The following is a 14,359-nucleotide window of genomic DNA, read 5'->3' as shown; positions in this document are numbered from 1 at the left end:
AAACCCCTGGCATAAATATGGTACGCCTAAGGTTAGGCTGCCTTTCTACACCTAAGTGCACCCGACTTTTATAGAATCAAGCCTAAGCCACACTACTTGGGCGCCATTTATAGAATCAGGCCCTAAGGGCTGTATTCTGTAAACAGCGCCTAAATCAGCGGCATCTACAAAAATGGACGCCGGTCGTGTGTCAGCCATGCTTAGGTGCCGTTAATAGAATCACGGCTATCAACGGCTAACAAATGCTGGGTTGCATCCATAGAAGTTTTGTTAGCCGGAAGCCCGAGGTCCTAATGCCATTGTACAGAACCATGGTAAGACCTCATCTGGAGTACTGTGTACAATTCTGGAGGTCACATTACCGTAAAAATGTGCTGAGAGTTGAGTCGGTTCAGCGAATGGCCACCAGGATGGTCTTGGGGCTCAAGGATCTCTTGTACGAGGAAAGGCTGAACAAATTGCAGCTATACTCTCTCGAAGAACGCAGGGAGAGAGGAGACATGATTGAGACATTTAAGTATATCACTGGTCGTCTCGAGGTGGAAGATGATATTTTCTTTCTTAAAGGGCCCTTGGCCACAAGAGGGCATCCGCTGAAAATCAGAGGCGGAAAATTTCATGGCTACACCAGGAAGTATTTCTTTACCGAAAGAGTGGTTAATCATTGGAATGATCTTCCATTGCAGGTGGTCGAGGCCAATAGCGTGCCAGATTTTAAAAATAAATGGGATGCCCATGTCGGATCTCTAAGAGGGTAGAGTTAGGGGATGGGTCATCAGAGTGTGATCTCTCAGAGGGTTAAGGGGGAGGGTCAATAGAGTGGGCAGACTTGATGGGCTATGGCCCTTTTCTGCCGTCATTTTTCTATGTTTCTAAGAAAAAACCTAGACACCTGCAATGTACATTACAGACGTCTAAGTTCTTAAATGCACTGCTAAGTCCCACTGTGCCCCTAACCATGCCCACTTAGGCTTAAGGCATGATGAGGCATTCTGCTGTAAATGTGTTAATGGCACCTACATGGTAGATGCCTCCCAGTGCTTACTGTTTTTAATCAGTTTTAGACAACATAGTCAGTTGCTATACCAATTAAAGCCAATTAAAACAACTAATGTAGACAGCGGAAGGGCTCTTTTTAGAATATGGCCATTAGTGGCATAACCATTCTCCGCCCCCAAATGTCCCCTCGTGCCATAAAAATGAAAATACTTTTTAGCGTGCAGTTTATATAATCTCAGACTCACCACAAGACCTCTCACGGTAAGCCTTTAAGTTTTGGTAAGCGCACGCTAGCACTTTCTAGAGTTTAGTATGAGGACCCCTAAATGTGGATAATTCTACCAACACACGCAACTTCTCTGGTAAGTTTGTCCATAGAAGAGAAGTTTGATTCTTTAGAATGTTTTGCAACCGAGTGCCTTAATCCCACGGCAAGATGGAGGTATCATGTCAAGCTGCTTTTCCAGAGAGAATAAAAAAGGATTTTCCAGCTTAATACTGCCAAGTTGCAGGGTCTCAGCATTTTTTTTATTCTTTATTCATTTTTAAAACTTTCAATAAGTGCAACATAAGATGCAATCACTTTATACTTTAACATCACTTAATAATCCATCAAAAACTAATACACATCAAATATCCCCTCCCCTTATACCATCAATTGTATTTAAACATAAGAAAACATAACATATCCTTCCCCCCCTCCCCACCCTGGACGTGTATAAATAAAGGGTAAAAACAATATTCATTTTGTACAGTATTTTGTTAATGGCTCCCAAACATCCTTAAATTTCCTAAAATGCCCCTGCTGTATGGAAATTACTCGTTCCATTTTAAAGATGTGGCACAACGAACTCCACCAAAAATTATAGCTCAACCTATCCCATTTTTTCCCATTTTTCATAATATGTTGTATGGCAACCCCTGTCATAATAAGCAAAAGTTTATTATTATTAGAAGATATTTGGCTCTTAGTGCCACCGGATTTTCTAATAAATTATTTACTTGACCCCAAATGGATTTCCAAAAACTAAGTTTCATTGGATAGTAAATGATCTAATGTCCCTGCTTCAAAATGGCAATGCCAGCATCTATTAGACTTAGAGCAGTGGTCTCAAGCTCGCGGCCCGGGGGCCACATGCGGCCCTCCAGGTACTATTTTGAGGCCCTCAGTATGTTTATCATAGTCACAAAAGTAAAATAAAAGTTTCTTAATCATATGTCTTCTTTAGCTATAAATAACAATATTATTATTAAGAAAGCCAAAAAGAAAGATTTATAAACTATAAAGAGTTTTATCTCATGCAAAATTGTCATTTCTTTAATAAGACATTAACTATTTTTTCTGAGGCCCTCCAAGTACCTACAAATCCAAAATGTGGCCCTGAAAGGGGTTTGAGTTTGAGACCACTGACTTAGAGCTATCTAATTTTGGCAAACGAACTGGGGTCCAAAATGCACTATGTAATAAGAAAACTCATGTCTCAGCATTAATATCCAAAGGCAGCATTCTATTGGATTTTTTTCGGCTGTTTTGAGTGATTTCATGATAAACTTTGAAAATATTACGGATTGCTACTGATGGACTATGGGCTCCTTTTACTAAGCCGCGTTAGGGCTTTAATGCGCGGAATAGCGCATGCTAAACTTATGCCTGCGCTAGACCTTAATGCCAGCTTGGAGCTGGCGTTAGTTCTAGCCGCGTAGCGTGGGTTTAGCGCGCACTAAAATGCTGCATGCGCTGAAACCGCTTAGTAACAAAGGAGCCCTAAATTCACGCCACCAGTCTTGGCGTCCTATTTAAAATGCTGCTGTTTTGACTTACAGTATCCTTAGTTTGAAAAACAGATGGGTTGAGATTTTGCAAGAATTGCATTCTATTTTGTAAGCTGCTTTTACGATGTGGTAATTAATTATATTTTAATTTTGTTTCTATAAAACCCCTGAAGCAATTTGCTAACATCAGAGATAGATATGATAAGTGCCTTTACAGCTATGATCTGCTTTTCTTTAAAGCTAAGTACAAGATTTTAATCCAACAATTGTTTAAAGATTTCATTGTTTGGAAGAGACATCTGTAATGACATGAAATAATGGGAGTTTTCACCAATGATTAACTAATTACAATTAAAAATAAGATTAACAACTGAAAAAAAAAAGGCTTAGGGCTCCTTTTACAAAGGTGTGTTAGGGCCTTAACGCGCGCTAGCCGCTACGGCCTCCTTTTAAGCAGGCGGCAATTTTTGGGCTAGCGCTCGCTAATCCTGTGCGTGCGCTAAAAACGCTAACGCACCTTTGTAAAAGGAGCCCTTTGTGTTGAAAATTCTGTAAGAAATAGGAGGTGGGCTTTTTCATAGGTGATTGTACAATTTAGCCTCCTTGAGTCAAAGAAATATAGAAAAATAGAAAGATGAAGGCAAATAAAGACCATATGACCTAGCCAATCTGCCAATTCATACCATCTCTCTTCCTCTTCCTTAGAGGTACTAATCCCATCATAGAATTCTCATCTTCACCACTTCCACCAGGACGCAGTTCTATGAATTCACCACCCTTTCTGTATGAAGTTATTTCCTCAGGTTACTCCTGAGTCTATCCCCTTTCACCATCATCCTATGCCCCGTCATTCCATAGCTCTCTTTCAATTGAAAGAGATTCACCTCTTGTGTATTTATGCCACAAAGTATTTAAGAGGGAATTCATCAAGATGCATTAGGGTTTTAAATTGCATTATTTGTCTTTATATGTGAGTTTGCAAACCATTGGACCCCTGAGGAAGGCGTGTTCGCCGAAACACGAGCCGTGCAGGGTCCGGTTGGATTTTTATCACAGTATTTTTTATCATTGTACTTTTTTTAATTGAATTTTCATGGTTTTATATGTCAGTGTTTAATAAATTATCTCCAGAACATCTGTATCCACAGTTTTTGTTTTCATCGGTGGATTATTTTCACTGTGGATCATTGGGTCTCCCCATTTTTCTTTGTTGGTCTAAAACAAGCATGCCAGACTAACCAAGTAGGTCAAGTAGGAAGAAACCCCATTCACCAAGTCAAGTAGGAAGAAGGCTCTGTTCTGAGGCAATTTATTGCTGCGATGGAACAATATACAACTCTATTTATTTATTTATTTAAAAAATGTATAACCCGCATATCCAATAATTCTATGCGAGTAACAATAAAACACACATAATGATACAAAAACAACACAATAACAATGACAAACAACAAAACCAAACAATAGACATTTATAAAAATACAAAATAACCTAAATAATAAACATCAGCTTTCACAAAATCATCAAAAAAAAAACCAAACACAATACCTCAAATTGCTAAAAAAAATATCTCTTTAAAACATAATCAAAAAGCCCTCTCAGCAGTTAACAGAGAAACAAATGTCCATTAATCAACTCATTTTTTTTTTTTTTAAACATGTTTAAATAATACCATTTCCCAACATTTTCCTAAACTGGAATATACTCAATGCCTGCCTTATCTCCATAGGCAACGTATTCCAACAAATAGGCCCCTGCGCCGTAAACATAGTTTTGCGGTTCCCAGATAATCTCACCACACTCGAAGGTGGCACATCCACATAAATCTTATCCATGGACCGTAAAGCACACGTCAGCTGATAAACCTGCAGTAACGAACGCAATACTATTGGGGAATCGCCTTTCAAAAGCCTAAAAATCACACATAAGACCTTAAATTCAATTGGTGCACTGATAGGCAACCAGTGTAAAGCCCTCAAAAATGGGGCGACATGCACAAATTTTGAGGTCCGCACGATAATACGTGCAGCAGCATTCTGAGTAATTTGTAGAGCTTGAACCATATACTTAGGAAGACCAAGATACAAAGCTACATGAGTTACAAGAGAGGAGAAAAATATACAAACTAGACCATGTACGGAATTCTATCTTAGCACCCTAGATTAGGAAGATTATCCTATTATGATGGCCAAATACTGGAAAACTTCTAAGAACATGACTTTAGTTGTTAAAACGTAAAGCAAATGATGTACATTTGCTAAAGCAGTCAAAATTGCTGATAAGATGCTAGAGATTGTCAGGTCATTTGTGTTGAAATAGTTTCTTGGAGAGATCCCTCAGAATCTAATGTAGCAACATATTGGCAAACATTTTACGTTCCAGCCGGAACATTTTAAAACAAACTTGACATAACTAGCCCAAGCAGACGACTGAATGGAGACATGACTGCTTCAAACTCATTTGACCAGGGCATACACTAGACCAATTTGTTCTGCAGTTAGCAGGGTTCATTAGAAATGGCAGATTTTTCCAGTTTCTGGATTCTTGTAATGAGGAAAAAAAATAAGCGATTGCTCTTTAACAGGGATTAAAAAACATAAAGAAGAGCCAACCAGTTTTATATTTTAAAATGTACTGTTTGTAAACCACATTCTAAAAAGATATTAATGTTGATATCTCTGGAACAAAGAATGCTTTTTACTTTCAGGTTACATTATGGTGTGAAATTGCTCCATCCCACATTCCTTCCCAAAACTGGAAACCTTACTGTACCTTTAACCTTATGTTAGAGATTGTGAGAAGGAGCAGAGGAAGTGAGATGAACTTTGGGCTCGATTCACTAAGCAAACCGATCGTGAACCGCTCGGTTTGCGCTCACTTTCCTACTACGGCTCGATTCACTAACCTTCCTCCAGACCCCATCCGCATCCTATCCAATCAAGTTTCAAGTTTATTAGGATTTCATATACCGCCTATCAAGGTTATCTAAGCGGTTTTTATAATCAGGTACTCAAGCATTTTCCCTATCTGTGCCAGTGGGCTCACAATCTATCTAATGTACCTGGGGCTATGGAGGACTGAGTGACTTGCCCAGGGTCAAAAGGAGCAGCGCAAATGAGTAAAAAGGCATGTAAATTTCTTAAAGCAATGATTCATGAAACCATTTCATCCAAACCGACTGGCCTTTCCGTTCCAAAAAGTTTCGCCTGTTGAGGACCTCGCCGACTATTCCTGCCTAGCAACTGCTGCGTGCATATTAAGAACCCCATTAAAATAATATATCTACCCCACAAAAACATCCAAAATATATCTAAACTTTAAATATATGTAAACTTTCATGTACATAAGCGTTAGAAATATTTTTTTGATTTTTTTTTTTGGAATGTGTATAGCGAGCGTGGGAGTGAATCTCAGATTTGTAATACACATGGCGAGAAAATTGCAGATTAACCCTATGCTCTCCTTGCACATTGTACATTTCATATATCAATGCCAAATTTTTTAAAAAATCAAAAATAACTTTTAAGAGCTAGCTATCTTGCCCCCTTTCTTTCCAGCTAGATTGTCGCATGCATCTGACATCACGGGGGTTGCCTTTGGATGCTTCGTGCTTCACGGCAGAAAGATCCGCACAGCCTCCTGGGATTCGTAGGCTATATATAACAGCGCGTGATCCCAGAACATTGAACTGCTGTTAACTGTTGTGCCTTCTAGCAACTTAACAATTCTTTTTCCTGAGAGAAATGTTAAGCTGTTTGGAAGCGCACAATAAACTTCGACATCGATCCGTAACTCTAAGAATTCCACAGCTCGCTCACAAACCTCCGATGCTATTTCTCCTTAAACCTCTCCAACAAATTTTTCCAGAAAGCTACGGTCACAGCTTATACAGCTTGCAACAGCACTTAAGAAAAAAAGAGAGGTTGGTAAAAACTAGTTCTTCTATTGCATTTTTTACGACAACAATGCTTTGCGGTAGGCGCATTCGGAGCCCGCCACTGATGTCCGTGATTAAACCCCTCCCCATTTATACGCAGTGAAGTCCTAAAGAGCTAGCACATGCGTTATAAACAAAATAAACAAGGAGACAGTACGCACATGCGTCAATTGATGTTACAGCGAGACGTGGGAGTGTGTTTACAATTTGATCATTTGCATGGACAAGCTTTACTGAATTGATCGGCCAGAATGACTCAGAAATGGATAGGACACAAAGAGGATAGATTGGTGGACTTTAGTGAATCTAGCCCTTTTTTCTTTCTTACTAGGTGTAGTCCTGAGAGCAGAAGAGAAGGAATGGAGTTGCAGAAGTAGAAAACGTAAAGATCAAGATAGGAGATGGGAGGATTTCTGCACATACCCACTGTTGCATGCTCCCTCTTACACATATTCCAAACCACGAGAAGGAAAATCAGGTTGTTCAACTCATGTAAGTCGTGCTTGATACGAACAACCAGTGTATGCAATCCTATTTGTCGCAAGACCTCAAACACCCAAAGCACTACTTACATAATTTTTCATGCTCTTACTGGAGTTGGATACTGACAAAAGCAGTGAAACGGCTGGGCAGTCGTCGGGCTGGAAAGATAAGTGCTCTTCTCAAATATATTAGCTCACCTTATAGAAATAAATATTAAGCAATTGTGCCCGCATTGAATTAAAAAAATATTCACGCAAAGACCTATGATGAGTATCCAACCCCAGTAAGAGCACCACAAATTATATAAGTAGTGCTTTGGGTGTTTGAGGTCTTGCGACAAATAGGATTGCATACATTGGTTGTTCATATCAAGCACGCCCTCTTACACATATGCACACCTTCATGATGGTTCCCCTCTCATTTACACACACCCCCAAACATGCATGCATGGTGCTTATTCCTTCCTCCCTTCAACGATCTCCCCTTTCAAGCCCTACTCTCAAACCCATCTACCCCCATATCCTCTTACTAACCTTTCACTTTTCTCCTTCTCAATTTACACCCCTCCGTCCCAGAAGACACTCACATTCTTCCTCCCTTCCCTTCGATGGATTCTCACTCTTTTCCATTCCCATTCTCTGATTATCACCCTCTTTATGCTGATCTCTTGGCAGGAGAAAGAGAGAGAGAGAGAGAGAGACATTGTGATTGGAATTTGTTCTAAAATGGAAAATACAGATAATGTGATTAGGAATCAAAATTTGATAGTATTGGATTTTCCAAAGTAAGTGAAATGTTTCAGCCACTTATTTTTACATGTTAACTGATGGAAGTATTAATGCTACAAGAAGATTCAATAGTAGTTAATACTTGAGTTCCCTGGGATGAAGCTGGTTCAAGTGGGTCAGTATGGTGTGGATTCACTGGACTTTTCAAAAGATAATTTTGGAGCAAAATATTAATTGCATGCTAGCTTGTTAGTGATTTTGCTCAAAAATTCTGAAACAAATCACTTGCTAAATCTTTACTTTTGAAACAGATAAGTTATTAACAGGAAAAAAATCCTGATAAATTTCTTAAACATAACAATGTGTCTTGCCTATAATACAGCTGTATATTGTGTGTTTGTGGAAAGCATGACAGTGAAAACATTAAGGGGGAAAAGCTATCAGTGTTGGTTATCATTTAGATGTGTTATTTTATTGCTAACCCCAGTTATTATTAACTAGGGGGTCTTTTTACTGAACTGCAGTAAGCGCTAGCATGCATATACCGCAACTTAAGAGTTTACAGTGGGGCACGCTCAGATGTTCTGCAGTAATTCTTCAATCTGCGCATGTGCTACTCATGCATGACAAATTATTTTTTATATTTTGGTGCTTAGGCCCCTCCCACATGCATTGGTAGGGGCGGGGAGATTCTACTTTCAAGATGCGAGTCCTGAGGTAGGAGAGAGTAAACATCCTTCCTGTCGCTACAAAAGGTATGGGGGAGAGGGGGAGGGATTTGGCTTGGTTCAGTTGGGGGGCCCCATCCTGGCCTAAATGGTTCAGGGGAGTCCAGGGAGGTAGGGATGTTGAGTTGGAGGCGTACTTTTGGCTGAGGAGGAAGGAATTAGGGTTGGGTCTACTGGACCAACGGGGATTTTTAATTTTTGGCTGAGAGGAATTAGATTGAGTTATGGCCTGGCCTGGCCAAACCCATCAGGGTCAGGCTGGGTGGGAGTCCACTGGACCGCTCACTCAGCACGCAATCCCTTGCGCTGGTAGCACTCCATTCTCTAATACAGTGGTTCCCAACCCTGTCCTGGAGGAACACCAGGCCAATTGGGTTTTCAGGCTAGCCCTAATGAATATGCATGAAGCAAATTTGCATGCCTATCACTTCCATCATATGCAAATCTCTCTCATGCATATTCATTAGGGCTAGCCTGAAAACCCGATTGGCCTGGTGTTCCTCCAGGACAGGGTTGGGAATCACTGCTCTAATACACAGTATTTTGAATGCCTAACAAATCCTGGGCAGTATTTGATTTGGACTACAGAAGAAGATCTTTATGACCGAAACATGGACCGTGTCGGGTCCACGCCACAATACTTTTACTCTGCTTTATAAGGGCTTGCTAACTGATCAGCATTACTTTTAATTATGAAGACTTTTGATCTATTTATTGACCTGCATCACTTTTACTTAAATAAACATTTGCATCAAGATCATCATTTCCTCAGCTCTCGTCCACTGGACCACCATAGATTTCTTTTTTAAATGTAAAGTGAGTTTGGGGGTTCTCTGGATTTGAACACAAGAGTTGTGCCATATATTTTGCATGCTGTTAGTGTTGAGCATTGGTTGCTAAAAAAAAAAAGACTGGTGCTTCTCAGGCACTGTAAAGCAGTGGTCCCCAACCCTGTCCTGGAGGACAATCAGGTTTTCAGGACAGCCCTAATGAATATGCATGGAGCATATTTGCATGCCTGTCACTTCCATTATATGCAAATCTCTCTCATGCATATTTATTATGGCTTGCTTGAAAACCTAATTGGCCTGGTGGTCCTCCAGGACAGGGTTGGGGACCATAGCTGTAAAGAAACAGTGCCACAGTTTTGGGCATCTAGCCCTAAGTGGATACTGTAGAACAGGGGTGCACAACTTCGGCCCTCGCCAGGCCAGGTTTTCAGGATTTCCCAAATGAATATGCATGAGATCACTATGCATACAATGGAAGCAGTGCAGGCAAATAGATCTCATGCAACGTCACTGGGGAAATCCCCAAAACCCAACTGGATTCGGCCCTCGAGGACTGGAGTTGTGCATCCCTGCTCTAGAGCTAAAGTGACCTGTTCAAGGTCACAAGGTATGGCACTGAGGTGTATAATCAGAGAAGTGAATTTAAACCCTGGCTTCCCTAGTTTCTAGCCATTGTTCTAACTTAAGCAAGTCAGAGCAGAAATAATCAGGAAAGTGGCCTGCGCCTTCCTTCTGACTCATCAGGATATAAATGCAATCAGTACTCATCCTTTCAGTTTATGTATTTAAAAGGATATTATTCATGCATGATTTTCCCCATATCTCCAACCTGGTATTGCCTGTCTGTGTGCTGCTGACCAAGAGGGATTTTTTAAAACCACAGTTACAAAGTGTTGGCAACTTCTTCACAACAGCTAGTCATGCTGACGGTGTGAGACTATAGTTCATGTAAATATGACAAAGTAACATGCTTTTGTTTAGCTTGGCCAAGCATTGGTACAGAAAGAACTGAGAAGGCCAAACTCCCAGACATTTTGGGCTACAGTTTTGTTTTTGCCTAACAGAAATCAGAATGCTTAATTACAGCATAATGATGAAAAATCAGAGTCGGTCAGCCATGCCTATGGAAGACGGAGTGGAGCACACTGCATGGTGTGTTTTACAGAAATAGAAACACAGCAGATACACCCACAGATTCTATAAAAGGTACCCACATTTGGGTGAAATCCTGAGATGTGCACAACATAACCGGTTAACGAGCCTTTGATGTGCAATAATTAGACGCGAACAACCAGGTACATTAGATAGATTGTGAGCCCACTGGACAGATAGGGAAAATGCTTGAGTACCTGATTATAAAACCGCTTAGATAACCTTGATAGGCAGTATATAAAAACCTAATAAAATTAATCATTGATGTTATTTGGCAACAATTAGGAGCTGTGTGAATACATCTGGCTATGTGCCATTCTATAACACTAGTGCTCAAATCCCATAGTGTGCAACACAAAAGAGGGTGAGGCCATTTGAGGGGCAGGTCGGGGCCTTCAAAAACTTTAAGCACAGTGCTATAGAATGTCAGGGTTGTGCATTCAACTTGTGTGCCAGGATTTACACCTGGTTTCAGCAGGTGTTCTCGTGCCCAAAGTTCAGTGCAGTAATTGGTTGTATGCGGAATTCTATAAAGGATACTTTGGCTTCACTCTTGATTTGAGACCGACTTTTGTCCCATTTGTTTCTGCTCTTTGCAGAACTGGATTCTCTGTAACTTCATCGAGGGGACACTCAATGAAGTTACAGGGAAATACTTTTAAAACCAATGGGAGGAAATTTTTTTTCACTCAGAGAATAGTTAAGCTCTGGAACGCATTGCCAGAGGTTGTGGTAAAAGCGGATAGGGTAACTGGTTTTAAGAAAAGTTTGGACAAGTTGCTGGAGGAAAAGTCCATAGTCTGTTATTGAGAAAGACATGGGGGAAGCCACTGCTTGCCCTGGATTGGTAGCATTGAATGTTGCTACTCTTTGGGTTTTGGTCAGGTACTAGGGACCTGGATTAGCCACCGTGAAACAGGCTACTGGGCTTGATGGACCTTTGGTATGACCCAGTAAGGTGCCATCATGTTGAATACAATGCTAGCAAAGTTTGGTATTGGCAGTGTTCGCTCTCCATATTGCCCTGTGGGCTAGAAAATATAGATTGAGATAGGCTAACTGTTTGTGTAGGTCTGTTAACTTTATACTAAAAGTATTCCCAGTCTACAGTTTGATCAGTAATTTTCAGCTCTTGTACCCAAACATTTCAAGTCCAAGATGTGCATGAAAAGAGAAATTATTAAAAATGTTGCAGATGGGCGAGACAAACTTGCCTTCCACTAATAACTTTTTACTTAGATCATAGAAAAAAATCCAGTTATTTTCTTGCGAAATACTCTGTTCACAGGAGCTCTCACACCATGCTTCTGTCCGGGTTAAGCTCCCAAGGCCAATTCGTGCAGTTCAACTGTTCTTTGATATACAGTAAACCCCCATGAATTTGCGGTTCGCAAATCGCGGACTCATTAATTTGCAGTATTTTCTGACCGCCTCTTCCTGGTACTAAAGTCATGTTTACATCAATCAGGAGCTTCTTTGACACGCTATCTGGCGTATCAAAGCAGCTCCTGATTGGTGTAACCATGATTTTAGTACCAGGAAGAGGCGGTCGGAAAATGTACCCGGCTTCGTAAGTACATTTTAAGCACCCACCGGCACCCCAGCTGCCCTCTCCTGCCTTTGATCAGCTAAAAAAATGTATTTGCGGTTTTTAAAAATTCACGGGAGTTCCTGAAACGGAACCCCCGCGAATTTTGGGGGGGGAGTACTGTATATATATATATATATATATATATATATATATATATATTTTTTTTTTTTTTTAAATGCATGAATTCTAGCCCTGCTAATATCATGGATTGACTACTGCAACATAGTATTTCTCGGTGCAGCATAATCCACAATCAAGTGGCTCCGGGTGTTACAGAACACAGCTGCCTTCTGACACATTTGTGCATCAGTGATCACATCACATCTTTATTAAAAAAACAAAAAACATCGCTGGCCTCCACGGTAACGTATTGGCTTAAATTCAAAGCTCTATTGCTTTTGAGGCCCTTCACCAGGGTTCTCCTCATTATCTTTCCACTTTGACTATACCCTACTCTCCTGCTCGTGTTCTAAGGTCCTTGAATGACCATCAGATGGTTTTCCTGGAATTAGAATCCACTCAGGGACTACTGTATCAAGCCTGTAGATCCACTGCTGTTCCTTCTGGTTAAGAGCTTTTTCACAATTAGGGCCAGAAACAATACCAACACCAATTGCAATAGTAAAGGGGTTATATATGCCGTTGTTTGCCCCTGCAGTTTAATTTACATAGGCAGGACAAGTTGCCAAATTAAAACTCGGTTAAATGAACATAAGTCAATAATCAATAGGGGCATAATGCTAGCCCCGATTTTCCCCATATGATTAAATTTAACCATACAGTAGCGGAATTAAGATGGTGTATAATTGGCAGTAAACAACAGAATGGGAGAGTGGGTGGTAACATTGAAAAAGCTCTTAACCAGAAGGAACAGCAGTGGATCTACAGGCTTCATTAAGTAGTCCCATGTGGATTGAATTTAGAGATTGAGTGGGCTTCTCTATTCTAGGCTGTTCGTGTGAGGTTGATAAAGATGCATGTATTTTGAAATTCAGACTAGGGAGGGTCTAGCACACTGGGGCTGTGGGCGGACCCTCTCTGGTCCTATCCCATGGAGAGGGAGGTCTCTTAGCATATAATATAAAAGGAGCCTTTAAGAGGCGGCAGCCATCTTACAAAGATTGATTAGAGTTGGATGGCGGCGGCATTTGTAAGTAGAAGGAGTTTTTAGATTTTTGTAGAGTAATGGCATATGGGAGGAAGATTAACCTGACTAATACATTTACTCTAGGACAGACCCCTGAAGAAACAATTGTGAAACATGTTGGGTCTTACCGCCAGTCTACCGTGAGAACTGATAGTTCGCCATTACTAAGATAAGTAAATTTAAGCATAAGAATTGGAGGAATGATATAAAATTTAAATTAAATAGACCGGTGAGGAGTGCACCACTTGCATCTCCCCGTAACTACACTTCGGTGGGACGGAGGAGTGGTGGTTCTGAGGTCTATTAAACAGACTAGAAAATTATTGAAAACATTTATTAAGGTGACATAAGACGTTTACTGAGTACCTTAGAAACCATTTATTTACATATTGATCATTATTATACTAAGCACCTTGGTGTTGTATGTAATATTGACCACATCAATATGTTCATCATATTATTATATTTGATGCATCATCATTGTTATACAAGTTTTAATGTTGTATTTGTTGTTGTTTGCATCAATAAAAATTGTTTGAACTTAGAGAGCAATGCGGAGCGCTGATTTTTTTCCCAGTGCCAATTTTTAAGCGCTATTTACTGAGTCTGGTCCACAGTAACCAGAAACAAACAAACTCATAAAATAAACTTTATATATTTATTTAGTCATTTATTTAGCCCTTCCTCCCAAAGGAGCCCAGAGCGGGTTACAGGAGTACACATTCATAGTATGGGTAAGACATACTTTAGTGAGAAATACAGAGTTTACACGCCAACCTGTGGCCCCATGAAGTATTTTGTGCGGCCCCGGTTGAGGGCGATGCAGTGTTTTCCTCTGCTGCCCCTGGGTGTTTACCGTCTTGCCGGCTCCCTCCTCTGTCTTGCTGCAGAGTTTGCGCATTTGTGCAGCCCCAGAAACATTTTTTTCGGCCAATGCGGCCCAGGGAAGCCAAAAGGTTGGACACCCCCTGGTTTACAGCATTTACAGTGTGGACATAACATACAGACTTAAAATACAGACTTAATGGAC

The 14,359-nt window shown here is 40.5% G+C and overlaps 1 protein-coding gene across 3 annotated transcripts in view; it reads right to left on the bottom strand.

Moving 5' to 3' along the window:
- The window catches only part of LPAR4 (lysophosphatidic acid receptor 4), a 38,756-nt gene that overhangs the window by 11,996 nt on the left and 12,401 nt on the right, over positions 1–14,359 (bottom strand). Inside the window, exon 1 of one of the 3 annotated variants that reach the window (XM_033944747.1) lies at positions 7,726–7,833. The exons of the other annotated variants lie outside the window; for them this stretch is intronic. The gene's annotated coding sequence lies outside the window, so the exon portion shown is untranslated. Of the gene's footprint in view, positions 1–7,725; positions 7,834–14,359 lie in introns of those variants that run through there. 3 annotated transcript variants of the gene reach the window in all.

This window comes from Geotrypetes seraphini, chromosome 5, assembly GCF_902459505.1.
Source record: "Geotrypetes seraphini chromosome 5, aGeoSer1.1, whole genome shotgun sequence".
Taxonomy (NCBI): domain Eukaryota; kingdom Metazoa; phylum Chordata; class Amphibia; order Gymnophiona; family Dermophiidae; genus Geotrypetes; species Geotrypetes seraphini.
The sequence above is the reverse complement of the archived record's forward strand: the minus strand, read 5'-3'. Positions and strand labels throughout refer to the sequence as shown.